This window comes from Ambystoma mexicanum, chromosome 6p, assembly GCF_040938575.1.
Source record: "Ambystoma mexicanum isolate Mex_15411 chromosome 6p, UKY_AmexF1_1, whole genome shotgun sequence".
NCBI classification, from domain to species: Eukaryota; Metazoa; Chordata; class Amphibia; order Caudata; family Ambystomatidae; genus Ambystoma; species Ambystoma mexicanum.
The window spans coordinates 5056305-5083953 of record NC_090935.1 but is presented as its reverse complement, the minus strand read 5'-3'; the positions used below and the strand labels follow the sequence as shown (position 1 = coordinate 5083953).

General features: G+C 49.6%; 1 protein-coding gene across 1 annotated transcript in view; it reads left to right on the top strand.

Moving 5' to 3' along the window:
• LOC138511121 (zinc finger protein 850-like) overlaps positions 1-27649 on the top strand; it is a 394345-nt gene that overhangs the window by 121439 nt on the left and 245257 nt on the right. Inside the window, exon 2 of the mRNA XM_069626606.1 lies at positions 7822-7943. The gene's annotated coding sequence lies outside the window, so the exon portion shown is untranslated. The remainder of the gene's footprint in view (positions 1-7821; positions 7944-27649) is intronic.

Below are 27649 nucleotides of genomic sequence, written 5' to 3'. Positions count from 1 at the left end.
TCTGACCCCACTGTTCTGGTATATACATACAATCAGACCTTGCTCAAAGCCCTTGACTGCATTGCACCCACCAAACTGCGAAAACCTAAGCCTCAGGCTCACCTTAATCTGTGGTTCACACCACAGTTGAGAACCCTTCGCAAAGAAAAAAGGTGCCTCTAATCACGTTGGAAAAACAACCAAACTGAAAGAAACAAAGCTAGCGTGACTCTAGCTACTCTAAACTATAAAGAGGCCATATTCCAGGCTAAAATAAATGAGTACAACAAACATATTGAACAAGCTCAATCAAACACTAAGGAGCTATTCAGAATCTTAAAGGAATTGGAGTCTCCTGCCACTCCCCCTGACACCTGTCCCAAAGACAGTGGTCCACATTACGACCCCGGCGTTAACCAATGGCGCTATTAGCGCCATGGTTAACGCAGGTAACTTACAGAGTCCGCCATGGTGAAATGGGGAATTACCACCCCATTCCAAGGTTGGCAGGGTGGTAATTCCCCATTTCCCATTGGCCCTTCCCCATTTACATTTTTGCCCCATAGGGCTCAATGGGAATGGGGAAGGCGGTAATTACGGTTCCGCAAATTGCGGTACCGTAATTACCTCAAAAGTCCCTTTGCAGGTCCCTAACTCATGGAAAATAGATCCATGAGAGTCTTCTCTCCCTCTGCCACCGCCGATCCCACGCTGGTCACATGTGGGGTTCCACAAGGATCGTGTGTTTCCCCTACACTTTATAATGTAATTACAAAACCTCTCTTTGACATATTGGACTATCTGGGTGTCATATACACCAATTACGCCATGACACCCAGATGCTCATCCCCATCACAGGTGATCAGAAAGCTGACTCTTTAGCCATCAACGCCATTTACCAAGTCATCCAGGCTTGGATGGCGCAGCATGAACTGTGCCTGAATGATGAAAAGATGGAAATTCTCATCTTGGGCTCTCACCAAAGACTTAGCAAGCTAGACCCGTCCTTCAAATCCTTCATAATTGATGGTAACACCATCAACGTGGCTAAAGATACAAAAACGCTTGGTATCTATATTGATGGTATCTATATTGATGGTATCTTCATCTTGCCTCTCTTGCTCTGCTGTCAAACACTCCCCTGACATCTGCCACCTCCTTTAAGAACTTGACCTTGATGTCCTTGGTCTTACAGAGACATGGTTCACGGCCAGCTCTGTCACGAGCTTTGACACTCTCCTCCCTGATGGCTACAAGATCCTCTCCGCACCCTAATCCACTCGGTGTGCCTTGATCTTTCATGAGTGGATTCCTGCCACTATAATTCCCACTCAGATCTACTCCTCTTTTGAATGCCTCGTCTGCAGGCTCTCAATCGCTCCTAGCCACTCTCTTACTGTTGCCACTCTACCGGTCCCCTGGTCAAATCACTTCTTTTCTCTCTGAGTGGGCTGACCTCTCCTCCTCTCTCCTGGCCTCAACCACCCAACTCCTCCTCCTTGGTGACCTCAACATTCACCTTGATTTTTCCTGTCCCTCAACTTTGCTCTTTCGCAACCTCTGCGATTCCCTCTCCCTCTCTATCCTCCCTCTGGCCCAATGCACTAGATCTCCTCTAGCCTCCCCCTCTCTATCCCTCTCTCTCCACTCCCCTCTCCTGGAGTGAACACTACCTCCTCTCATCTCTCTCTCTCTTCCCCCAAAGCCAAGCCTACCCCAGCACTGCCACCTACCTTCCTGGACATCCGGCCCATGAAGCGTGTGTCAGTTGAGGCTTTTGCTTCCATCTTCTCCCCACCCCCTCTTCCTCTGGCTGACTCACACCCTGACACAGCCCTGTCTTCTCTCTATTCTTCTATTTCTGATACTCTTCATGCTCTTGCCCCTGTAATGAGGATCCGCCTGAAGTCCAAAGCCAAGTGCAATTCCTGGTATGACTCTGACCTAGCTGCACTTAAACGTAAGTGTAGGGAGGCTGAGAGAAAATGGAGGGATTCCTGCTCATCCTCTGACTAACTGGCCTGTTGCCTACTCCAAAGGCAATACCGTCTCTCTGTCCGTACCAAGAAAAGAGTCCACATTCAAGCCTGTGTCTCTGCGCATCTAACAGCTCGGCCGAACTCTTTAAAATTTGTAAGGAGCTGGCCAACCCTGCTGCAGTCTCTACCCCTCCCCTTGCCTCTCAGGCTCTTTGCAATACCCTGGCCTCACACTTTATCTCAAAAACCCAGGACATCCTGTCCACACTCACCTCCACTCCCTCTCCTCTCCCCTCTCTGTCGGCACTCACTGGCCCTCCTCCAGCCACAACCCCCCCACCCTCCTACTCTTCCTGTCCTCTCTTCTCCCCTGATGAGGTTGCTAGACAATTCCGATCTATGAAAGCCTCATCAAAACAGGTTCATCCCTGTTGCTCTAAAACTCTCAAGGACCACATTGATACCCTTGCTCCGGCCCTTGCCGACTTCTGCAACCACTCCTTTGCCTCAGGATCCTTCCCCTCCCCTCTTAAGCACTCCCTTGTGCATCCTCTCCTCAAGAAACCCAACGCGGATCCCTCTTGTCCGGCCAACTATCGCCCAATTTCCATTACCCACTTCTTGGGCAAACTCCTTGAAAAGCTGGCCATCTCTCAGATAAACCTTCATTCTGATTCTGTTGGCTGTCTCCATGACCATCAGTCTGGCCTCAGATCTGGCAGAAGCACAAAAACTGCTCTCCTGAACATCTGTGAAGATCTACTTTCCAACCTTGACTCTAGAATTCCCTCTGTCCTCATCCTACTCGATCTCTCCTCTGCCTTCGACACAGTCAACCATACCATCCTGCTCAACCGTCTCCGGGATAACCTGGGCATCACTGATCAAGCTCTGGCCTGGCTGACCTATTTCCTCTCCGATCGACCCGCCCAGGTCCAACTTGGGCCCTTCCTATCATCTAGCTTCCTCTCCACCTGTGGTGTTCCCCAGGGGTCTAGCCTCTTGCCCTGGCTTTCCAACCAATACCTGGCAACTCTCGCCCGCTGTATTGCTGTTTTCTGCTCAAACTTCCAGTGCTACGTGGACAACACTCAACTCATTTTCAGGCTGCCCTCTGCCACCTCCTCCACCTCTCTCATCACTGTTTGCCTAACTGCCATTCAAGATTGGTGTGCCGCCAGCGATCTTTGTCTTAATGCCAGCAAGACTGAGATCCTCCTCATTGGCACACCATTACCTTCCTTTCCCCTCACTCTCTGGCCGGCCTCCCTTGGCACTCCTCCTATCCCCACCTGCTAGGCCAAGAACCTTGGTGTCACCTTTGATTCTACACTCTCCTTCTCGCCCACATCGCTGATATATCAAAAAGGTCAAACCTCCTACTGCACCTCTTCAGAGGTATTCTTCCTTTCCTCTCATTCCCCCAAGAGCTCACTGTCTCCCAAGCTCAGGTTCTCTATAAATTGGACTATTGCAACAGCCTCGTTCTTAATCTACCTGCCTCTACTCTCCGCCCTTTACAATTTATCCAGAACAGGACTGCGAGACTTGTCCTTGGCCTCAAGCCCTGGGATCGTATCTCTCCAGCTCTGAAATCTCTCCATTGGCTCCCAGTGGATGCAAGGATTAAATTCAAAACCCTCTGCATTGTCCACAAGGCTTTCTGGGGCCTTGGTCCAACATACCTTCAGCTATCCCTCTGCAAATACCTCCCATCTCGAGCACTCTGCTCCTCTACCTCTAACTCCCTCAGGGTCAGTCGTTTCTCAAAGAAACGAGCTAGGGGTAGATCTCTGTCTTCAGCAAGGGCCTCCCTCTTGAATAGCCTCCCTACCACTCTAAAACCTGAGGAGAACCATCTCCCGTTCCGGAAGCACCTGAAAACCTTCCTCTTTGCTTCTGCCTTCTCCCCTGCTGATTCTACTCTCCCTCGGCACCATGCACCTGGTTACCCTCTGTCCTCCGGGCCCAGGTACCTGCTCATCTTGCCACCCTCACGCACTGCCTCCAGGCCACCCCTTGCACTGGGGTCTGTATCTGTACACATACAGCCCCCTCCCCTTTTTTTCCTGCACTTTCAGACCTACCCGGCCTGCTGCCATAAACCCAGCACTTGCCACTTGCTGGCTGCAATCCCATTGTTGATGCCTTTTTATTTATTATTTTATTATTATTTTTGTTTTTTTCCTCCTTGCTCCGCACTCTCCTTTTGTTCCCCCTTCCATGCACTTCTCCCCCTCCCCTCTACCCTGCACTTGCGCGTTCTCAATGTCACTGGGCCAAGTAAGATCATTGTTTTTGTTCTCCCCTGTTCCCCTTCCCTTGACTTGTCACGCTCTGAAACACTTGTGTATGAGCGCGATAGAAATAAAATATCAATATCAATAGTACACATGATATCACTTTCCGTGTGGCAAACATTCAGGTTGATTTTAGAAGCTGGTACAGTTTGTAATATAGTACACATGATATCACTTGCCGTGTGGCATACATTCATGTTGATTTTAGAAGCTGGTACAGTTTGTAATATAGTACACAATATCACTTTCCATGTGGCACGCGGGTTCCCTCTTCTGTTGTTCCGTAATGTCCTCCAGTCTCCTCCTATATGTTGTTCTGCCCATTTCCAGGCCGCCTTCGGGTCGGTAAAGTGGACTATAGTTCCCTTATAGTATATTTTGAGTTGGGCTGGGAACAGAAGACCATATTTGACATTGAGGGTTTGCAGTTGCCTCTTGAGTTGGTCGAATGATTGCCTGGCTTTCTGTACTTCTCTGGTGTAGTCAGGAAAGAATGCGATTTTCGAGCCGTTGTAAGTCAGTGTGCCTTTGGCACGTGCTCTCTGTAACAATGCATCGCGGTCCCTGTAGTTAAGGAGTTTCAAAATCACAGTTCTTGGCGGGACTCCGGGAGGCGGTTTCCCGGTTGACATGCAGTGTGCTCTCTCATTCGAAAAGAACCAGGAGAAGGAGTCTGGTTCAAACATGTCTGTGAGCCACTGTTCTAGGAAGAGTTCCATGTTCGGGCCTTCCGCTTTTTCAGTTAGGCCTAGGATCCTTATGTTGTTGTGTCTCGATCTTCCCTCGCCCTCGCCCACTCTATCTGCCAGCGATTTCAGTTCAGACCTAACGCTGTGCAGCTGTTGCTGCAACTCCCGTATTCCATCTTCAGTGCCAGAGATAAGCTGTTCCGCCTCACCTCCTGCGAGAGGTCAACTTCTGTAAGTCGTGGCGGAGGAGCGACACATCCATGCTTATGCCGTCCATTTTTTGTTCCATGGAGGCGCGAGAGTCTGCAATGGCGGCCATTACGTCCCTCAGGGACAGCGCATTCTCCGAGCCTGGTGTGGCGGTTGTTGGTCCATGTTCATCTTGGTTGTGTACCGATGGCGTAGTGTATTGGTCCATTTTGTTTGGTATGGAGTGTTTTTACCTTTGTCTTAGCCCATAGTGTATGTGGGCATTACTTTTTCAGGGGCAATCACTATACAGGTGGGAGAAATATGAACAGAGACGTTCAACGTGGGAAGGGTTTTAGGTTGTGGCAGGCAGGCGCAGGCGCAGGCTGGGCAGTGCAGCAGTGAGATGCGGAAGGTCATTATTTCTTGTGGTCTCTGCCGATATCTTGTGTGTTCCAACGCTGAAGGTTCGCCCTGATTGGTGCAGTCTCCCGTAGGGCTGTGCCGGCTGGCACACTGTCTGGCTCACACTGTTCGTAGTACTGTAGGGATGGATCCCAGGTATTCTTGCAGCTGTTTTGGATACCACAAATTGCTTATCAGTGTTTGCTCCAGTCCGGTTAGGCTATTCTGTAGGTGCAGGGGCTCGACGACTTATTCATCAAGGCTCTGGTGCATCACAAGGTAGTATGGTTCCTCGTGGGTATGGGGGATTGAGGGGGGAGGTTTTGCTGAGGTATTTGGAGCCGCTTGTTCTCCCCTTCGTTTCCTTCTGTGGATGTTTCAAAACAGTGGAGCGCCCCTCGTGGTTGGGCACCACAGACAATTCCCCCACTGTCCGTATCCAGGAGTGGGTACACAACAGGACCTTTATATATTGTATTTTAGTTCAGTGCTGTGTGTTTTCCAGTCTTCCTCCGTGACTGGAGCTGTGCCTGGGGTCAGTGATCGTTTCGTGAGGACTGGGTGTCCCCCCGGGGGCTTTCCGTGTGGCATACATTCAAGCGATTGTAGAAGCTGGTACAGTTTGTAATATAGTACACAATATCACTTTCCATGTGGCATACATTCAGGTTGATTTTAGAATCTGGTACAGTTTGTAATATAGTACACAGGATATCACTTTTCGTGTGGCATACATTTAGGTTGACTTTAGAAGCTGGTACAGTTTGTAATATAGTAAAAATGATATCACTTTCCGTGTGACATACATTCAGGTTGATTTTAGAAGCTGGTACAGTTTTTAATATAGTACACATGATATTGGTTCTATCCGACATGTGCTATGGCTCAGTACTTGATGAGTCCTTACAATCGCCCTTGGGATTTGGCTGCACACGATAAAGGAACCCACTTTTTCTAGAAAACATGGGCCCTTGTGGTCCCTTCATTCGACCTCTGGGATAGATTCCTGACGTGATTCTTATCACTTCTACCTGACGGAGCCTTTCCTCCACCCTGAGGGGAGTGTCCTAGACTCCCCTCTCCCACACCCCAGCAGTGGCTGTAGTAGGAATAGAGGTAGAGAAAAGCATAATATACCTGTCACTATGCATGAAACGAGAGAGTAGGCAACAACCCCCTGCACTGAGTTAGCCACCCTCGCCCATCTACGCAGGACTGATATATTAATGTAATTTAACGTATTGAGGGTCTACTGTTCAAACCCCTCCCAACCCATTCCTTATCAAAACATGCAGCATATACAGTAAGACAGTATACGGTACCTTATATAGGTTCCCCACACTTAGTACATATGCACACATGCTTCTGACTCGATTCTCAAAGATGAACACTCAATGAATGCTCTCACGCTCTCCTGCAAAGTGAACATAAAAAGCATTGCCACTAGTAATGTAACTACACATAGCACACTACATGTGCAAAAGGTTATCACTACAGCTATCGTTGTCTAGCCTATATGTCTGCTCAAGAGGAGTCAATCATCTCAAAAACGTAATAGCTCCATACGAGTAATTGACTACCCATTCAATTCTCACTAAACAACCTCATAAACTGAACTGGATTCTCACTACCTCTCCTCCATCCCAATGTAATATTAAAAATGGGCATATATATCCATGGGAGACTGGTTACCCCCGCCCCTTACTGTCAAATGATCACAGTGTCGGCTTATACTTTAGCTTTCAGCTCAAGAGAAAAACAAAGAGTGAAACCTATGCGGCTTAAGTCACTCATATATATTTTATTAAAATAACACAATTTGTATTCTTCTGGGCATAGAGAGTCTCAGAACAAGGCTCAACCAATCAACATAAAGCATTCATGTACCTACTCATACAGTACTTAAAAGGCCAAACACAAATGTTACAGGACTCTGCTCATCTAGCAGGTCTAAACACATTGATACTTATATATGATATGATCGGTTATTTCTAACGCGCTTAATACCCAGGGGTTTCTAAGCGTGGACCCGGGGCTCGAACCTGTGGTGCTCCGTGTCGTCTTGCTTCCAAGGTGAGCACGTTGTTGTTAAGCTATCCTCGCGAGACTTGTGACTGGGGGGTTAGTATCTAGGTGAGATTATACCATGTCATTAGGCATTAGGCAGAACAGAGATTTAAGAGTCTCTGCCATTAACAAAAGTACTGCATAAATTGACTTGTCCCTATCCAGATTGTCTCTAGACATTCAATCTCTTACCTGCTTGTTTTCTTCTTTCAGGTCCGGAAACTGTGCAGAGGGCAGGGGTTCATCCTAGCCCACCGAACAAAGAACGTCCAGGAAGAAACAAGGAGGCAGCAACGCAGGAAGCAATCACGCCACCTGGCCCGGCTTGCTAACAGGTAAGCATTACTCACTTGAACCGCAAACGCTGAGCATGGACTGCAAAGGGTCGTGGCCTTTTATAGGCTTTGTTTCCCAAGATGGTGGCCGGCTGGGCATTCTGGGAAAGGTAGTTTCATCTCTGTGCACAGACCATAGCAGTCCAAGGCAAACCACACACACCAAGCTCCTATGCATTTTAGGTGTGGTATGGCTTAATATATGCACATTAGGGCTTCCTTCATGAGTAAGGAGTGTACTGTGTCCCCCTTCCTGGTGCTTTATGTAGGCATATTTATTTATTGTTTGCTTGTTGGGTCGGTGTTATGGAGAACCTCTTTTTGGTGCTCAGTGCTGACATCAGTCAACAATCTCCCTCACATCCGGCCTAGCCCAGAACCCTGGTAGTCCATTGTAGTCTTTTAGGACTTAGTTATTATTATAAGAGCATTGGTTACTATTAACCAAAACAAAAATAACTATTGGAACACATCCAAGCCCATTGGGTTGCAGCCCAGAAGCTACACTAGCAATAGTGCACTTAGTTGTTTCAGAGACTTATTTTATCCTGATTAGCCTGGTTCAAAGCCCAGCCTTCCACAGGAAATGATCAAATCTTTTCATACTTGTTCAATGGGCCGGTAGGATAGCTCAGAGGCAATGAGTGTCTCTTGAAAGCAAGACAACGCTTAGCAACACAGGTTCGAATCCCAGGCTAGCGCTTAGAAACCATTGGTATTAAGCGTGTTATAAAAGAACAGTTACAATTATAATTTATGTTCAATGCATGAATACATATTAAGTCATTCTACTCTTTAAATGCTAACGTGCAAAATGACTGCACGGCTTGAGGTAATGCTGAATCTCATGCATGGCTAAGATACACAGCATAAAGGCATCATGAGGGGTAGGGCTGTTTCAATGCGCACTAGAAAGCCTGGGAGATGAAGTCTCAAAGATATGAGTATCATTTCCCGATGTCGGAGGGTCTACGCCCTCTTTGGGACTGTAGTAAAACCAAACCTCCCCTCTACCGTGCATTGTGGTCTCCATTTAAGGTACTTCTTGGATTTTTGGGAGGTGATAACCTTCCTGATAAGTTGGTAAGTGACATTCTCTTCTTGGATTGAGTATTTCTCCTACCCAGTGTTACCCAATATCACGTAGACCTCTCCACAGTAAGTTATGACACCATCCTTCATATCTATGGAATGTAGAAGTACAAGCCTGGACTTTGGGTCTATACTCCCTTAGGGTAATCTGGTCCCAATACGTTCTATATTCCCTGTTGAAATGCACAACATTTCTATATATTTTATAGATCTAGACCTGCAGATCCTGGGGTGGCTGAAAATGGCAGTTTCACCTCTAGGTTGGTTCCGGCTACCATACGTAGCCTATTATCTTGTTGTTGTTTAGTCATTCTGTCACAGTTCCGTGATCCCATTCTGACACCACTTATGATGGTTCCACAATGACACTTGAAACTTCACTAGGACGTATGCAACAATGCCTTTTATCATTTCACGGTATTGGTTGGAACATACGCCTACAGGGCCTGTAGGTGGAATCTAAAATGTGAAAGGTTTTTACAACACAAATGAGGCCTAAAACAAAATGTAGTGTGTGAGACCTTTGTGGCAGAGGAGTACAAATGACCATCACAGATTCTGTCACCTATTGGAATTTTCTGCCTCTTGCTTGTTGTCACAATTAAAAGTACGGGCATCCACAGAATTAGAACCAGATTAAGGGCTCTGATGCTCGAATCTTCCCTTCATAATCATCGTAACACACAATTTGATTTGAGTGACTTCTATTTTAAATATTACTTTGGGTTTCCGAATGAATCCATTCTTAGGTATTCCGTGTTTGTTTTTCTTACAAGATTCTACTCACTGAGGGTTTTTCTCGTTGTTTTCCAAGTAAATATTAAGTTTTATTTTGATTTCTTGGAATGCAACTGTTTAAAACAAAGATGGTAGTTAGCTGTTCCTCGGCTGGGAAAGATATTTGCAGTGATTGGCTCCCTGGAGAATCATCTTCAAGAGGCGGGGATAGCTGACAAAGTTGTTAACGACCATGAACAATTGGACTCAGGGGTAGCGACAAGATATGCCCTGAGCAAGAAATGATTGAGATCCAAATGACCGGAGAGCGGCCGGACAAAGATAATTCAGAGATAACCTTATATAAAACTAGAAGAGAAAAAAGTTTAGAAAAAAGAGCCAGACTAAGGAGACAAACGGCGAATAGAAAGCAAATGAATAGACAGAAAACGCAAACATTAGAGCCTCTTAATTCAGCGACAATTGCACCGGCTCAGGAACGGAGAGATCCGTCTAAGAAGAACCTACAAGAACTGCTATGCGCCCAAGACCTAAAGGAACATTAACCAGCTGGCTGCTGGGGGAAGGACCTCTCGACTCGAAACACGAGGGAAGAATAGTGCCCGAGTCAACAGTGGGGAGAGGTGAACTGACTTCTTTACTAGCATAACAGGACTTGCTGGAGGAGATGGGTACAGCCTCAGCTCAGCAGATGATGATACAACCCCCTGCTATGCCCTCGCTACCCATACTGATACAGCCCAGACCCTCTGACACCCAGGACCTTAATGGCCTAATGTCAGCAAATGATTCCCACTTATAGAGGAAGCCAAGAAACCTTTTTTTACACCACTCTACTCAGCCCTCTACCTTTGACCAAAACACCCACAACACACACATAACACCTTTTTGTTTCTGATGGGCCTGTTGTGAGAAACCTGAAGGTGCCTTCCTAACTAGTCCCTGGGAATCTGGCATCCAGGTGGCCAGGACACGGCCATTGCTATTGGATCCAGTTCCTGGGGGTGGACCAGTGAGAGAGGAACACCTGGATGGGGGAGTCCTGGGGAGTGGAAATGGGACACCGATGGGTGAGACGCGGTATTCCTTTTCTTCTAACACCTTTTCCCCATCCTGCTACGTAGGATACTCAGATACTTTACCCCCCTCCTTTTCCAATACTAACACTTTTGCACACCACAAAAGACAACAGACTAACACTAGAGCCATTTCCAACATAAAGGTCAGGCAGATTCAGCCAATCGACCAGAACAACACACACCTGACGGCCCTATCCCTTCCCCACAGGGATAAAAGGTGGCACACAAGAGCAGCTGACGGGGAAAGCAGACACGGCACAATGAAACAGCTATAGAAATACTGACCCAGACCTGCAAAGCCTCTGTGGAAGGAATCATAAGACCGTGAACAATAGCCAGCGTGTGTTGCAGCAGATGTCAACGGTACACAGAGCTCTCCTACACTGATAATCAGGACAGGGAGAGACACATGCTTTAGTGGTACCATCCTTCATTCCAGAGATGAGAAAAGCCAAGCCGGTGAGTCGAGGAGAGATCCGATAAGAAACCGAACTGTGTTGAATGGAAATTTGCAAAAGCCAAGTTAAGGAAAGTTCAAAGAACTGTTAATGTCTTTGAGGAAAACCAGCTGCAGAAGGGTCCGGCCCCACGTGGGTCCTCACCGAGAGACTATGGTTGATTCCCCGTTTTGTTGAAACTACCAATACCAGAAGGTCTTAGGAGAGCCACATGGAAGAGGTCAATGTGGTCATACAGGGGTCTAGAAAAATCCCCTGTACAATCAAAATTCTTTTAGTTCTGGTTACATCTGGTACCATATTTCCCTTTGTATTGCCATGTGCCCCAAATTATACCGGTAGACTCTGTAGTTCTGGTTAGGTCGGGTACCATGTTTCCCTGTGTAGCAACTCTGTAGTTCTGGGTAGGTTGGGTGTCATATTTCCCTACTTAGTGCCAAGTAATCCTAGGTACAGCAGTAGCAACTCTGGAGCTCTGGGTAGGTTGGGTGCCATATATCCGTATGTAGTGCCATGGAACCCTAGGTACAGTGTTAGCAACTCTGTAGTGCTGGGTAGGGCGGGTACCATATTTCCCTATGTAGTACCATGCACCCTAGGTTCAGCGGTAACAACTGTGGAGTTCTGGGTAGGTCGGGTACTATATTTTCCAATGTAGTGCCATGTAACTCTAGGCACAGCGGTAGCAGTTCTGTAGTGCTGGGTAGGGCGGGCACCATATTTCCCTATGTAGTACCATGCACCCTAGGTTCAGCGGTAACAACTGTGCAGTTCTGGGTAGGTCGGGTACCATATTTCCCTATGTAGTGCCAAATAACCATAGGTACAACGGGAGCCACTCTGTAGTTCTGGGTAGGTTGGGTACCATATTTCCTTATGTATTGCCAAGTAACCCTAGGTACAGCGGTAGAAACTCTGGAGTTCTGGGTAGGTCAGGTACCATATTTCCCTGTGTAGTGCCATGTAACCCTCAGTACAACGGTAGCAAGTATGCAGTTCTGGGTAGGTTGGGTACCATATTTCCCTGTGTAGTGCCTTGTAAACCTGGGAACAGCAGTAGCAACTCTGCAGTTCTGGGTAGGTCGGGTACCATATTTCCCTATGTAGTGCCAAATAACCATAGGCACAGCGGTAGCCACTCTGTAGTTCTGGGTAGGTCGGGTACCATATTTCCATATGTAGTGTCAAGTAACCCTAATTATGGGGGTAGCAACTCTGTAGTTCCGGGTAGACGCGAGGAGCAATGTGATGGCCTAGGTGTTGTGGAGGAGAGACTCCTTGAAGTTCTTTTCTTAATTGTTGCAGCCTGGGGACGCGTCTGATGCTGACCTCTGTAAATACATCAAGCAGATAGGTAGGCGCTAGATGGGTTTGAGTGCTTTCCTAAACTGTAAATGATTAGACCGGGTTTTGACTGTCCTAGGGAGATCGTTCCACATCTGTGCAGCAACGACCGAAAATGCACGACCTCCAATACGAGATCTGTGGAACTTAGGAACTACCAAAAGGCTGGCCTCAGCAGAGCGAAGGTGTCGGACAAGGAAATAGCGGGTGAATTTAGCTTGAAGGTATCAGCCCCCTGCCCATGTAATGCTCTTTGCACAATGCACAAGGCCTTGAACCTAATCCGCTGCATAACGGGGAGCCAATGAAGGGTGCGAAGCGCAGGGGAGATGTGAGCCCCCCTCGCAGCTAAGTTCTGAAGACTGCAATCACTGGATGGTGCCTTTGGGCTGAGCCAGTTATAGAGCATTACAATAGTCAAGTCTGCTCAACACCAAGGCAGCCACCACAGGTGGATGGAGCGTTGCAGGGATCTCATTGAAAGAGAGGATGGGAGGATTACTCCAAGATTCCTCACCTTGGATACCGGAATAGGACAAGTGAAGAAGGCCAGAAAGAGGACACCCAGAGAGTAGGATCAGCAGGAGCACCAACCCCCAACACCTCTGTCTTTCCCCCATTCAATTTCAGCCAATTACAGCTCATCCACTCACCAACGGCTGTCAGGCACTTGTGAAGGCACGCCAACACCTCAGTCCGATCAAGATCTAGACGTATCAGGATATGTGTGTCGTCAGTGTACGAATTGAACCTGACGCCGAGGGCACAGATGAGACAGATCAGTGACCAGATGTAAATATTGAAAAGAATGGGGGACAAGGCGGAACTGTATGGAACGCTGCAAGATAGGTGGCGTGGGCTCGAAAGGAAGGAAGCAAAGAAAGTACCTGAGAGGGATCAGCCAGGAAAGAGGAGAACCAAGAGAGTGCATGGCCTGAGATGCCCATGTCAAATAGGCGAGTCAGCAGGATGAGGTAGCCTACGGTGTCAAATGCTGCTGATAGATCTAAAAGAAACAGCGCACCAACCCCACTTGAATCGACCCGTCTGACCATGTCATCAAAGACAGAAACCAATACACTTTTGGTGCCTCTCCCAGGTCTAAAACCAGATTGAGCCGGGTCGAGCAGTATAGAAGATTCCACAAAGGAAGACAGAAGAGGAGAAACCAGAGATTCAAGCAATTTCATAGAAAATGGAAGTAGAAAAAAATGGGGCAAAAATTAGATAGAAGGGATGGGTCCAAGGAAGGTGTTTCCAGAAGCATAATAATTGTTGCTTTTTTCATTGCTGCAGGTATGTCTCCAGATTGACATGAGACATTTACAGCCTGGGTGAGTTCAGGGAGGAGATGGTGGGAGATGACTTTCATAATGGCCAGGGGCACCACATCGCTGGGAGAACAAAATTTAATATGTTGGATCTCCAAGGATACTGTCTCCTCCGAGAAGAACGGGAACGAGGACTATGCACTGTGGTAGGGGGATTACATGGGACTGAGCTAGAGCTTTCAGGAGGAGATGAAGAGACAGATGTCTGGATGTTGTTGCGAATTGTCTGAATTTAGAGATGAAATACTGGGACAGGGAACCGCAGCGCGCCTGGGGGGCAGGGGGGAGTTATCTGACTGGGATAGAGATTTTACTACAGCGAAGAGGGCCCTAGGTTGACAGAAGGCTGACTCAATTTTATGGGCAAAGTAGAATTTGTTAGCGGCAGTTATATCCATGAAATAAGCAGCAGAGCATGTTCTATACTCCTCCTAAGAGGTGTCATCATATGTTTTGCACCATTTGCGTTCAGATTGTTTAAGCCTATGGCGAGCTGCTGTAAGATGGTCCGTAAACCAGGGTGCCGAGCATGGAATGGACTATTATTTCATTGATCGTGAGAATTACTATATGGAGAGATTTTTTTTTCATACCTTTATGTAACATGCTTGACTTTACAAGGAACGACGAGCTTGCGCGAACACTCCATCCATACTATCAACAACGTAAGATCAGACAGTGAGACCACGCAGGGTCCAGAAAATAGAACTTGCTTATTTTACAACATGAGGGTTGAGACCAAAAACTGTTAAAAGTGTACTGACATTGGTACTCGTCAGGGGATATCTGAGTGCTGCTATCTCCCCCATTGGCAGCAGTCAGGGAGTGCAGATAGGTCCGAAAGGGGACCCAAATGTTCCTGGGCCTACACATAGCCGGCTGCATAGTGGACCAACGCTTCTCTACATCTGAAGCCCAAGTTACGGCCTGAAGCCATTGATCAAATGTGGGAGCAACAGCGTGCAACCAAGGTAACAATATACGAGTTGCGAGCTGCATACAGAGACCAGCCAACTTCCTGTAGTTAAGACAGGTACGGGGGAACTCATGGAACAAGCATGTAATTGGGGTCGGTGCAATAGTACAATCTAGCATCCGGGATACAGCAGCACAGACCTCCTCCTAGAAGATAGCAGAGCATGTGAATATAACCAGCATTGTCAGCTTTGCATCTGGGGTACTCAGAGGGGCGCTCCCCTGACATACGGTGCTGCCTGGCCGCGGTGTAGTGGAACCTGATATGGTACATATACCCGGCATGTCCGACCTTTCTAGAGGGACAAGACCCCGCTCAGTAATTTTAGCCAAATCAATGAAGGCAGGACTTTGTTTTACCAATTGATTATCATTATCATCCTTTCATGATACTGCACACTCCTGTTACCCCGATGCTAGGACCCGAGGAACTAGTTGCGCACCATTCTCTTTTGTGCCTTTTTAGAGAGTTTTCACCTTCAGTGCTACCTTCGATGGATATCTCCTGCAATTGGTCTTGATCTTTTTCTTTTTAGATTGATTGTCCATAAGGACCTGTTGCAATCTCTCTTCGGGCAATGCCAGCGGTTCCTGCTTATGAACATTGGTCCTCATTATGAGTATGCCAGTCCGCTAACAACAGTGCCGGTAAGCTACCAGCACCGTTGTTACCGGACCGGCATCCTCCGAGTCCTGCGAGTGGGTGCCTTTCCATCTGCCAGGTCTGATCTGGTGGCCGGAACGGCACCCGCTCGCCGACCTTGACTGATGCACCGGAACTGTTGCACACAGTGACAGTGCATCCGTCCTCCCCATTCCCATTGAGTCCAATAGGACTCGAATGAGAATGAGGAGTCATTTTTCCTGGCGCCTGGTAATGGGGAATTACCTGGACCTCCGGGGCTGTAAGTCCCTATTGCCGGGCACCGGACAAAGAATGACTCTGGCAGCAGCCGTGCTGTTTTTACCAGCACCGCTACCGCCACGGTCATAATGAAGCCCATTGAGTTTCTGGGGGAAGGTGAGGAAAGGGAGAATGCCTCTGAGGAGGTGCAGCTGAAAGTGGGCCTTCTTGGCAAGGTCCGTGATGTGAGGCGAGAAGGAGAAGGAGAGCGAGAAGAGTCGAAGATGACGCAGAGGTTTTTTGCCTCACAGGAGGGTGGGTGTCCATGGAGGGCGGCCAGAGTGTGGGAGGGAAGGATGGAGGCAGGGGTCCCAATGAGAAGGATCTCTGGCTTACAGGCATTAAGGCAGAGATAGTTAGCAGTGCACCATGCCTGAATAGCAGACAAGCAGTCAGGAATGGAAGAGTAGGAGGCAGAGGAGGGATCTTAAAAGAGAGCTGCGTGTCATCCGCATAACACTAGATGTTAGGAGAGAAGGTGGAAATCAAATGAGCTAGACGGGCCAGGTAAATGTTAAAAAGCCAATGCGAGAGGATAGAGCCCTGAGGGACACCACATGTGGAGAGTGAGATGAAGGAGAGAAAAGGGCCCAGTGGAACCTGGGAGGGTCCGTCGGAGAGGAAGGAAGTCAAAAGGAGAATGGTGCGCAAATAATGCCTCAGGTCCTGGAATCAAGGGAACAGGAGTGTGCAGTATCATGAAAGGATGATAATGATGATCAATTGGTAAAACAATGTCCTGCCTTCATTGATATGACTAAAATTACTGAGCGGGGAAGTGTCCCTCTAGAAAGGTCGGACATGCCAGGTATATGTAACTTCTGATGTTTGTTAATCTGCTTAGAATCACAAGCTGTGCATATGGTCCGACATCCAGTGGTAACCGCAGAGTACTGCATCTCGTCTTTCGAGAATAGATAGGGGACTTTGTCATGGGCGTGCCTGTAACAATATCCCTACATGACGTTTAGTGTACCCAAGATCGCTCACGCGTCGGGGTCCCTCCAATTGATTTTTCCACCCAGCAAACTGGTCGCCTTGATTCAGAGCTCGTCAAAGACTTCGCTTATTGTCCCATCGACCTTTGGTCGAATAATTATATAAAATAATCAGATCACCCTATCAGTCCCTCATTTCGACGGCTGTTACAGACCTCCGCCGAAGACCTTCAGAACTCGACGGACGGTGATCCAGTCGGCTCTGGCGAGCACGTGCCCGGGCCTTCCGCCGGCCTATACATTATGGAGAGTGGGGTCGGGGTGGACATTTCTATACAAACTGAGAATGCCTTTCCCTTTCCTTCCTCTTTCCCTTTTGGTCTTCGTCACTCTACCCATCCTCAGCTATGGAGAGGACTCCATTTAGGTTTTGCTCTATGTATAAGAGCAAATTCCCTTGGAAAGATAACCACAGACTGTGTAACCGGTGCTTGCCCCTCGATCACAAGGAAGAAGGAGGCGCGGATTGTAAGGTCCTCCGTCCTAAAACATTAAAGGAGCGTAAAGTCAAGTGGTGGGTGGCCTACGGTATGTCGAAGGCTGCATTTTCTCCCGCTGCTGCAGCCACCGAATGTGACGACGGCGAGAGTGACGATCACACCTCCGAACCGGAGGTTGTTGACCTTTCGACAGAACGGTTGCGTTCCGCATCGTCTGTTCCTGGTCCCGCTAGGCACGGCTTAGGCACTGCTATGGGGAAGTCACACCCCGGCGACAAAGACGAACATGTACACAGCACAAAGCACACAACACTTCGGCCAAGTCGAAGAAGACTTCAGCGCCAATGGGTACACCGGAAGCTCCGGCGGCACCCGCTGACTGCCAGGATCGGCAGCCCTCCCCGCAGCTGCATATATAACAGGGGACTCTTACGAAACATGTCTGTCAAATGCCCAAAAGACGATAGATCTTTTATTCAGTCTGGGATTCTCTGTCAACGAGAAAAAATCCAGCCTAGACCCCAGTCAGGTCAAACAGTTCCTAGGGGCTCTAATTCGAACAAAGGACGGCCTCGTCTTCCCCTCCAACAAGAGGGTCCAAAACATGTTTCAGATCCCTCAGTATGTAGCCAGTCGAGAGGTGACTGTACGCAAGGCTGTGCGACTGCTAGAAATGATGGCATCATGTATCTACTTGGTTCCTCACACGCGCCTGCCCATGCGCCCAATGCAAGAGTGGCTCAATAGCCATTGGTGTCAGGCCAGCGGACAGTGAGAAGATCTAGTGGTCGTTCTCTCGCTGCAGTGGTGGTCGAGGGAGAACCTCTTGAAAGGGAAATCCTTTACCACCCCCGCAGTGGAAGCCACTCTAAACACAGAAGCGTCTCTCACAGGGTGGGGAGCTCACCTGCTTCAACAAACAGCGCTCAGAGTTTGGTCGTCAGACATAGCATCCAACCACATAAACCGGTTGGAACTGTTGGCAGTGTTCAAAGCACTAAAAGCTTTCCAGACACAACTGCAGGGAAAGACGGTCCTGATCCTCACAGACAGCACCACGGCCATGTACTATCTGAACAAACAAGGGGGCACTCACTCTCCAGGGCTGTCCAAACTGTACCAGAACATTTGGAAGTGCGCTCTCAAACTCAACATGTTCCTGTTATCACAACATGTTCTAGGGGAACTCAATCTTCTGGCAGACGTACTCAGCAGAGACTTTCCGTTGCCCAGGGAGCACAAATAGCGATTACACAGAGACATTGGGCCTCATTACGAGTTTGGAGGCAGCCATGCCCTTAATAAGGGCATGGCTGCCTCCAAACTCGGGTCCGGTCTGGGTTCCTTGAATGAGGAATTACCGGGCCATTTCAACCTTGAAAGACCCGGTAATTCCTCATTCAAAAAACCCATCCCCATTCCCATTTGATCCCCCATAGGGCTCAATGGGAATGGGGAGGGAGCTAATAACGGGCCCGTTATTAACGGGTCCGTTATTAGCTCCCTGGTCCCCTTGCGGGACCCGCAAAGGACGTCTGGTCTCAGAGCGGGACCCGCAAGGGAACCTCGTAATAGGGCGGAATGGGTTTACCAGCATCGGCACCATTACCGGTGCCATTAAACCCATTCCGCCCACCTCGTAATGAGGCCCATCGTCTCCAACGTTTTCGTAGAATGGGGCTTCCCAGAGATAGATCTGTTTGCAACTCAGGAGAACGTTCAATGCCAAGACTACACGCCCAGGTACCCCCAGAACCGCTCCAAGGGAAATGGACTCTGGATCACATGGTCAGGGAAATTTGTCTACGCTTTTCCCCGACTCCTAGTGCACAAGATGCACCAGGAACCAGTCATGATGATACTGGTGGCCCCCATGTGGGCCCGCCAACCCTGGTTCACTCATCTGATAGAGATGTCTCTATCTCCTCCAGTCAAACTGCCTTGCCTGTACAACATGTTGTCACAAGACAGAGGGGAGACGCTTCACCCATGCCCGCAGACATTGAACTTAGCGGCCTGGCTCCTAAGGCCATAGTTTGGACATCTGCAACTCCCTCAATGTATGAACATTCTCAGGGAAGTAAGAAAACCGACACCAGATACTGCTATTCCAGTAAATGGAAACGGTTTGTCATCTGGTGCTACTCATAAAGAGCATGAACCCGATTAACTACTCTCTCACACACATATGTTTTATACCTGACTCATTTACTTGACTCAGGCCTGGTCTTTAACTCCATAAAGGTTCACTTAGCTACGCTTTCAGCTACACTACATCACAACAGAAAGTGTCATGGTGGAAGATACCAGCTATTAAAGCTTTTATGGAGGGAGTGAATAGAATTCACCCTCCCATTTCTAACCAAGCTCCCGGATGGGACCTAAACGTGGTGTGTTGACTAGGCTTATGGGGGCTCCTTTTGAGCCCATGCACAAGGCAAGTCTTAAAGACCTCACCTATAAGACTGCTTTTTTGATAGCTATTACCTCATTAGGAGGGTAAGTGAACTACAGGCGCTCTCGATCCTAGATCCCTTTGTAACAGTTCACAAAGATAAGGTGGTTCTGCGCACTCACCCTAGGTTTGCCCCTAAATTAATTTCTAAGTTCCATGTGAACCAGTCGCTAGAACTACCAACGTTCTTTCAGAATCCTTCAAGCCTGGGAGAAAGAAGCCTGCACACACTGGATGTACACAGAGCTGTCATGTTCTACATGGAAAGAACTCAACCACTTCGAAAGACTAATCAGTTTTTCGTTTCAGTGGCGGCAAGAAAAGGAGACACATTTTCCAAATCCACTATCTCTAGGTGGATTGTCAAATGCATTACACTCTGCTACACTCTTGCTAAGATAGAGCTGCCCTTCAAGCCTAGAGCACATTGAACTCGAGGCACTGGGGCGTCCATAGCATTCATTGCAAATGTTCCCCTTGAATCCATTTGCAAAGCGGCAACCCGGAGTTCTGTACACACCTTTACAAAACACTATTGCCTAGACACTCATTCTAGGTCTGATTCTCAGGTGGGACAGGCAGTATTAAGACATCTTTTCACTACTGTTCCTTCTCACAACCCACCTCCAACTCCGGGTACTGCTCGCTAGTCTATGCACAGCATGTGATTCTAAGCAGATTAACAAACATCAAAAGACATGCATTACTTACCGTAAAAGCATTTCTGATGGTTGTATCTGCTTGGATTCACATGCGTCCACCTTTCCTCCCCGCTCGGATGGAAGGAAGATAGACGTCTTACCACTTTCTCTCTCTTTTCTGTACTCATTCACGATAGTCATATGGCTTTCTCTCGACAGAAAAAATACAATCGGAGGGACCTCGACGTGTGAGGGATCTTGGGTACACTACACTTCACGTAGGGATAGTGTTACAGGCACGCCCATGTCGATGTCCCCTTTCGATTCTCGAAAGACAAGATGCAATACTCTGCAGTTACCACTGGATGGCGGACCATGTGCACAGCATGTGAATCTAAGCAGATACAACCATCAGAAATGCTTTTACAGTAAGTAATGCATGTCATACCAGTCCAGAGCCAGGTCTGTGATGCCAAGCGTATCACAGAGCCGATTTTTAAGGGTGGCATGATAGACCGTATCAAAGGCAGAGGAAAGGTCAAGAAGGATGAAAACAGAAGGAGAGTTGGAATCGAGATTAGAGAGCAAGTCTTCATGGGTGTTTAGGAGTGCAGTTTCCATGCCTCTGGCAGCTCTGACACCAGACTGGTGGTTGTGGAGACAACCAACCGCTTCAGTGTGGTGAATATGTTAAGAGATGGCCAACTTCCAACACAACCATGCTGTCAGCTGCCCTAGCAGCAATTGGGATAGGGAACCTGCAAGCAGCAGTGCACATTGAAGCAGCACTGAGGCAGAGGAGGAGGAGGCGGCGTAGGCGCAGGAGGCAAATCAGGAACCCGGTGGCCATCCAAAACATCAATGTGCAGCAGGCACCACCCTGCAGGCAGCCAGCAATACCCTGCATCAGGGCCTCACCCTGGAACTTGACCCCAAGTCAGATACATACATTGTACCGGCTTGACAGGGCCTCAATCATATCCATCGTCACTTTCATTGAAGTGGACATCAGCAGCCGCATCGGCATCCAGACTGCAATCCCCCTGCCCCCCGCTGAAAGTAGTCTTCGTACATTTCCTCACCACTGGAACCTATCATTGCACTGTTGTGGAGCTGCACGGGCTGTCACAACCCTGTGTTCCTAGGATACTGATCCAGGTACTGGATGCGCTGCTGCGCCATGCGTCATAGCACATTTCCCTTCCCTGTACCCCTGCCTAGGTCATTGCCACCAAAGTGGCATTTCATACCATTGCCGGCCTGCCCAATTGCATAGGCGCAATAGATTGCACACACGTGGAGTTGACTGTCAGACATGTAATTGAGGCAGTGTACCGCAGTCTGAAGCAATTCCACTCACTGAACGTCCAGATGTAATGCGATGTCCAACAAGTCATCACGTATTGCTGTCCACGTTTCCCGGGGTCCACACACGACTGGATGGTCTTGCGGAATTCTGCACTGCCACGCTACATGGAATGTTATGTGGGACAAAGCACATGGCTGTTGGGTGAGTACAACTGCCAGTGCATGACCCCTGTGTACTGGGGTGATAATCAAGGCCCACAGTGTCCCAGGCAGCTGGGCCAGCACAACTGCCATTGTATGAGCCCTGTGTATTGGGGGGAGGGGAATAGACAAGCACCAGAATCCCCACAGCTCACTGCGGCGACTTGATTATTGCATCATGGCACGTCACGCAAAAAGAATCCCTGTATCTCCATATACACCCATATAGCCATGGGGTGGCACTACATGCAAATGCAACATGAGGATGTGAGTGCCACCCCCGCCCCGATGTACATTTGCTACTACCATGCACATGATGGGCGCATCTCGTGCTGTGCGCAGTGGCCACATCTTTGCAGTGATCTGTATCTGCCAGGTGCAGATCTGCCCATCACATCACAATGATTGGAACATGTCCCTGCCTAATGTCACTCCATGAATCGGAGCATCACAGAACCCAGCATGGAAATGTGATCCATGTGTGCACAATAGTTGTCAAACATCGGGTTACCAGAAGGGGAATCTGTGGACTGAATTTGATACAGACAGTAATACCACAAACAGTGACATGTGCCCTTGCTTTCACTCCCATGGAGGTGATGCCGGATATTCACTCGCGCCATGGCTAATGATGCCCATACGACGGCCACGGAACAGGAATGGGGAGGCCTACAATCGGGCACACATACGTACACATGGCGTAATAGAGCGGACCTTTGGACTGCCGAAGGCCAGGGTCCGCTGCCTGAGCAGATCAGGTGGCGTCTTGCATTACAGCCCAGTGAAGACAGGGAAAATAGTGGTAGCATGTGCTATGGTGCACAATGTGTTAATACGCAGGAACATTCCACTGCCCCCGGACATCGAGCAGCCAATGATGATGATGATGAAGATGGTGATGGGATGGGTGCACTACCAGGCCAGGGTGCTGTTAATGGACAACATGCACATAGAGCACTCATACACAATTTCTTCGGATGTACCACATGTGCACATTCAGCACTTCATGTTGTAGCACTACAATAAATGATTTCAATGCACACGAAATGAGAATGTCCACTCGTCATTTGCATTTCCACACCACTATATTGTTGGATTAACAGGGGAAACAGGATTGGGATTACAATGTAGACCACACGTGCCCACCCACCTCCCCAAAGTTCCCACCCACAAGCCAGGCCCAAAATGACAAGCCCTACTAAGGACCACCCCCACCTCTCCAACGTTCCCACCCACCAACCAGGCCCAAACTGACAAACCCCACTAAGAACCACCCCCACCTCCCTAACGTTCCCACCCACCAACCCGGACCCCATCACAACTTGTGGACCAACAGTTCTGCAATGCACAGCCTATTTTCGGCCGCGCTTGTGCCCATGGTTGTCCCTCCAAGAGACGCCTGCCATCGTGATGACCTCCTACGAGGGCTGCTGGTCACAGAACTCGAGGGTGTGCTGCTGGCGGAGGCCACAACAGGGTTTGTTGCTGGCATACGGCCCATGAAAGCCTGCTGGGCAACCAGCATTGTCTCAGCAATGTTAGATAAAATGTTGCCCTCCCTGACCCGCTGTGATAACACCATATTTGTTGTGGCAAACTGCCTTATCGCACGTGAGATGCGGCGCACATCAGTGGCAGTGCTCTCCCGTTGCAACCTTGCCTCCTGGAGCTATTGATGGTGGATGTGTTGTGTGCCTCTAGGTCCTGGATGGGGTGGAGGTGATGGTGGATGTGTTGTGTGCCTCTAGGCCCTGGCTAGGGTTTTGGGGGGGTGATGGTGGATGTGTTGTGTGCCTCTAGGCCCTGGCTGGGGGGCAGGTGATGGTGGATGTGTTGTGTGCCTCTAGGTCCTGGCTGGGGGTTTAGGGAGGTGATGGTGGATGTGTTGTATGCCTCTAGGCCCTGGCTGGGGGGGAGGCGATGGTGGATGTGTTGTGTGCCTCTAGGTCCTGGCTGGGGGTTTAGGGAGGTGATGGTGGATGTGTTGTGTGCCTCTAGGCCCTGGCTGGGGGGCAGGTGGTGGTGGATGTGTTGTGTGCCTCTAGGTCCTGGCTGGGGGTTTAGGGAGGTGATGGTGGATGTGTTGTATGCCTCTAGGCCCTGGCTGGGGGGGAGGCGATGGTGGATGTGTTGTGTGCCTCTAGGTCCTGGCTGGGGGTTTAGGGAGGTGATGGTGGATGTGCTGTGTGCCTCTAGGCCCTGGCTGGGGGGCAGGTGATGGTGGATGTGTTGTGTGCCTCTAGGTCCTGGATGGGGGGGAGGTGATGATGGATGTGTTGTGTGCCTCTAGGCCCTGGCTAAGGGTTTGGGGGGGTGATGGTGGATGTGTTGTGTGCCTCTAGGCCCTGGCTGGGGGGCAGGTGATGGTGGATGTGTTGTATGCCTCTAGGTCCTGGCTGGGGGGAGGTGATGATGGATGTGGGGGGGGGGGGGTGATGGTGGATGTGTTGTGTGCCTCTGGGCCCTGGCTGGGGGGGGGTGATGGTGGATGTGGGGGGGAGGTGATGGTGGATGTGTTGTGTGCCTCTGGGCCCTGGCTGGGGCTGGTCTTCCATCATTCACACTCATCGCTTTGCATTCTGTCTACTTACCGACCTCGCCAGTTGTGCCTGCTTTGACCTCTGATTCACTGACTCCCTCAATCCCCTCAAGGTGCATGATGCTGCTGCACCTCTCCTCCCAGGTCTTATGTTTCAATGGTCCTGTGCCAGTGCTGTGCTGCCTGTGTGCTGCCATCAGGCTACAGAAACGCAGCCGCAGATCGTCCCACCACTTGTGGCAGTCCTTGACCGTCCGCACTGTTACGCCCACAGCTGTGCACTTCTGTGCAGCCTCTGCCCATATCCCTTTCCTCCTCTGCTGCATGCTACGCCTCTGATCTGCACTGAATAGTGCTGGTGCATTCTCCACGATGTGCTCCACGCGCACGGTCAGCTCCACCTCGCTAAGGCATGGTTTCTGCTGGCGGATGGCTGAGACCCTTGATGTCATCGCAAAAGCTGGATTTCAGCAGTCACAGGAGCTGTGTGCCTTGTTGTTGCAGAGAATTGCAGTTGATTGAGCTTTTTGTAATGGCTGCCGCTGCCTTTCCGGTTTTCGCGATCGCACAATTTCCGGTTCCAGTGTTTTCGCATCTGCTGATTCCGGCATGGCCATGGCGGACACAGATGTTGCGCTGTTATGTGACCCAGTGAATCTGTATCCGCGGGAGTTATCGTGATGGCGGTGTGGCCGGTTCCACACTGGTCGGGGGCGCGTGACCGACAACCCGTGAATGTGCCTTGCTTCCACATACTTACCGACGCGGAAACAGTGTCACCGCCATCACGGTAAGACTGGATTCCAGAATGTGTAACTGGTAATGACACCCATTGTTGTCCTTGATAGTTCTAGAGGAGCAGGGGGGCACCTGTTTTGATGACTTTCATAGAGTGGACTTTTCTAGAAACCTCATCAGGTGATATGGGAGAGAAAGAGGAGAGTAGGAGGGAAGGGGGCCAAGGGAGGCCTGGGAGCGGATGAGGGAGAAGGGAGTGGTGTTTGGGAGAGGGAGGACAGGATGTCCTGAGTTTTAGTGATGAAGTGAGAGGCCAGTGCAGTGAGCCAAGGAAGGAAGAGGAGAAATGGAGACTGCAATAGGATTGGCGAGTTCCTTGCAGATTTTGAGTTCAGATGTGTTTTTAGTGGCCCCAGAGATGCAGGCTTGGATATATGCCCTCTTCCTCAAGCAGACCTAGTGTCAAACACTTGCCTTTATTGTTTGTGTATGGAAATTGGGAGCTTTCATGCACTAATTTAGTTCTCCAGCATGGGGTCTGGCATGGATTCACATGCTCATGAATATTCACTGTCGTCAGACTGGGAATCCTCGGTAAAGAAAAAATCTGTTTCAGCTTCATTTCTGATCATTTCTGATCTGTCTTTCTCCTAACAAACAGTCACTGGTCTTACTGCCCCCAGCCAATGACAGCCCTCTACCTAAGCCCCTCCTCTGGCAGCCATCTTCAGATTATTACTGCACGTTCAAGTGTTGGGAGTCCTCGTACTTAGCTCTTGAGCTATTACTGCGTTTTGCGCTTTTCGGATTCTTCAGCTACCCCTGAAGGGCAAATTTCATCAAGTTTCTTCATGGAGGATTCCAGAAGTTCCTTCAAGGCCTATGCCGCGTGGACATGTCGGAGGAGAAGGAGGATTCGGCTCCCCTTGTCAGGATTTGTTTTGAATGCGGCTTGTGGAATGTCTTTGCGGATGACAAGCATTCCAAGTGCCTCTACTGCCTGTACCCGGCCCCAACGCACGTGAAGGAGGACTGTGCGTTTTGTCAGGAGATGGAACCCCGCACGCTGAAGTATCGGCATAGGCGGCTCAAGGAGTGGCTACAGGCCAAGGTCCCTGCTCTGAGTGGGTCCCAGCAGCATGCCTCCCCTGCTCCCAAGAAAGCTGAGCGGTCTTCTAAGACCTTTGATGGCGCTCCTCCCATGGGGGCCCAACAAAAGGCTAAGCACCGCAAGTCCACTGTCACAGGGAGCGCTGTTGCAATGAGCTCCTCGGCGGCCAGGGCAAGTACAGCGTTACCAGCGGCCTCAATCGCGAGCCAACGCTCGTGATCTTGAAGAGCAAGTCGGACCACCCGGGCAAACTCAAGGAGAAGCCCAAGACCGGTCCCCCGGAGAAGGCCAAGGGGGAGCAGGGTACTGACCCTTCCCCTGAAGAGAAGGCCGCAGGTTTAACCAAGACCTTGAAGACCCAGGTGCATCTGACGAAGGACCAACCTTCCATCAAAGGGGTGGTGGCGTCCCTCGCAAATACCGCTGTGGTGGATCTGCAGGATGCAATGCCTAAGGCGAGAGTATCCCTGCCTGCCAGGAGGGAGTTCTCTTTTCGGCCCATAGAGAAGACAACGGAGAAGATGATGCCGGTCATTTCACCGAAACCGTCCCCCCAGTTGCAGAGAAAGGGGGGGAGTGCCAGCAGTTCTCCAGGGCACTGATATCTCAGAGGAGGAGCTTACCTGCCTCCAGACCACCCAGGAGGAACAGTGCATCGAGTGCCGGCTCTAAGGCAGGGATTCTGATGAGGGCGACGATGAAGGTGACGACGAGGAGACTGACTAGGAACAGCAGGGCGGTGAGGGCGTGGACGACTAGCCTATGCCACAGTTACCGGTTTCATCTTTGCCTCCGTTACCACAGCCACCTCAGTGGACACCTGGAGATATCTCGGCAAACATTCTCTCAGTTTTGCAAACTCTGGCCTTGGAGATCCAGACGAGGATGCCTGTTGCACCGGCAGCCCCTCCAGCAGCGCCGGTGCCAACGGGGAAACCACCGGCCAAGAAGAGGAAAGTTCACACTCCCCCTTTGCCACCCGTCGCCCCCCTGTCTCCGCCGAGGGATGAGACGGATCCGGACACAACGAGATAGTCTTGTTTCACGCTATGATCTCCAGGGCTTTGGAGCTCTTCCAGCTGATTCCTGAGGAGAAAAAGAAAGAGGGATTCCTATACCAGTGCCACGAGGCCAAGAGGAAGACTGTTCTGTCAGTCCCACTCCTGGACGACATTTGGGATGAGGGATTGGCCCTCATGAAGACCCTTCCACGGCCCCGGCGAAGAGGGACCGCTATGAGAAGAAGTACATGGTGCCGGACTCTGCACCCAAGTGCTTGTGGACCCAACCGGCTAGAGCGCTGTAGTTCTATGTAGACTGCATAAAGAGTTTACGGATGACGTGGCAACATTTT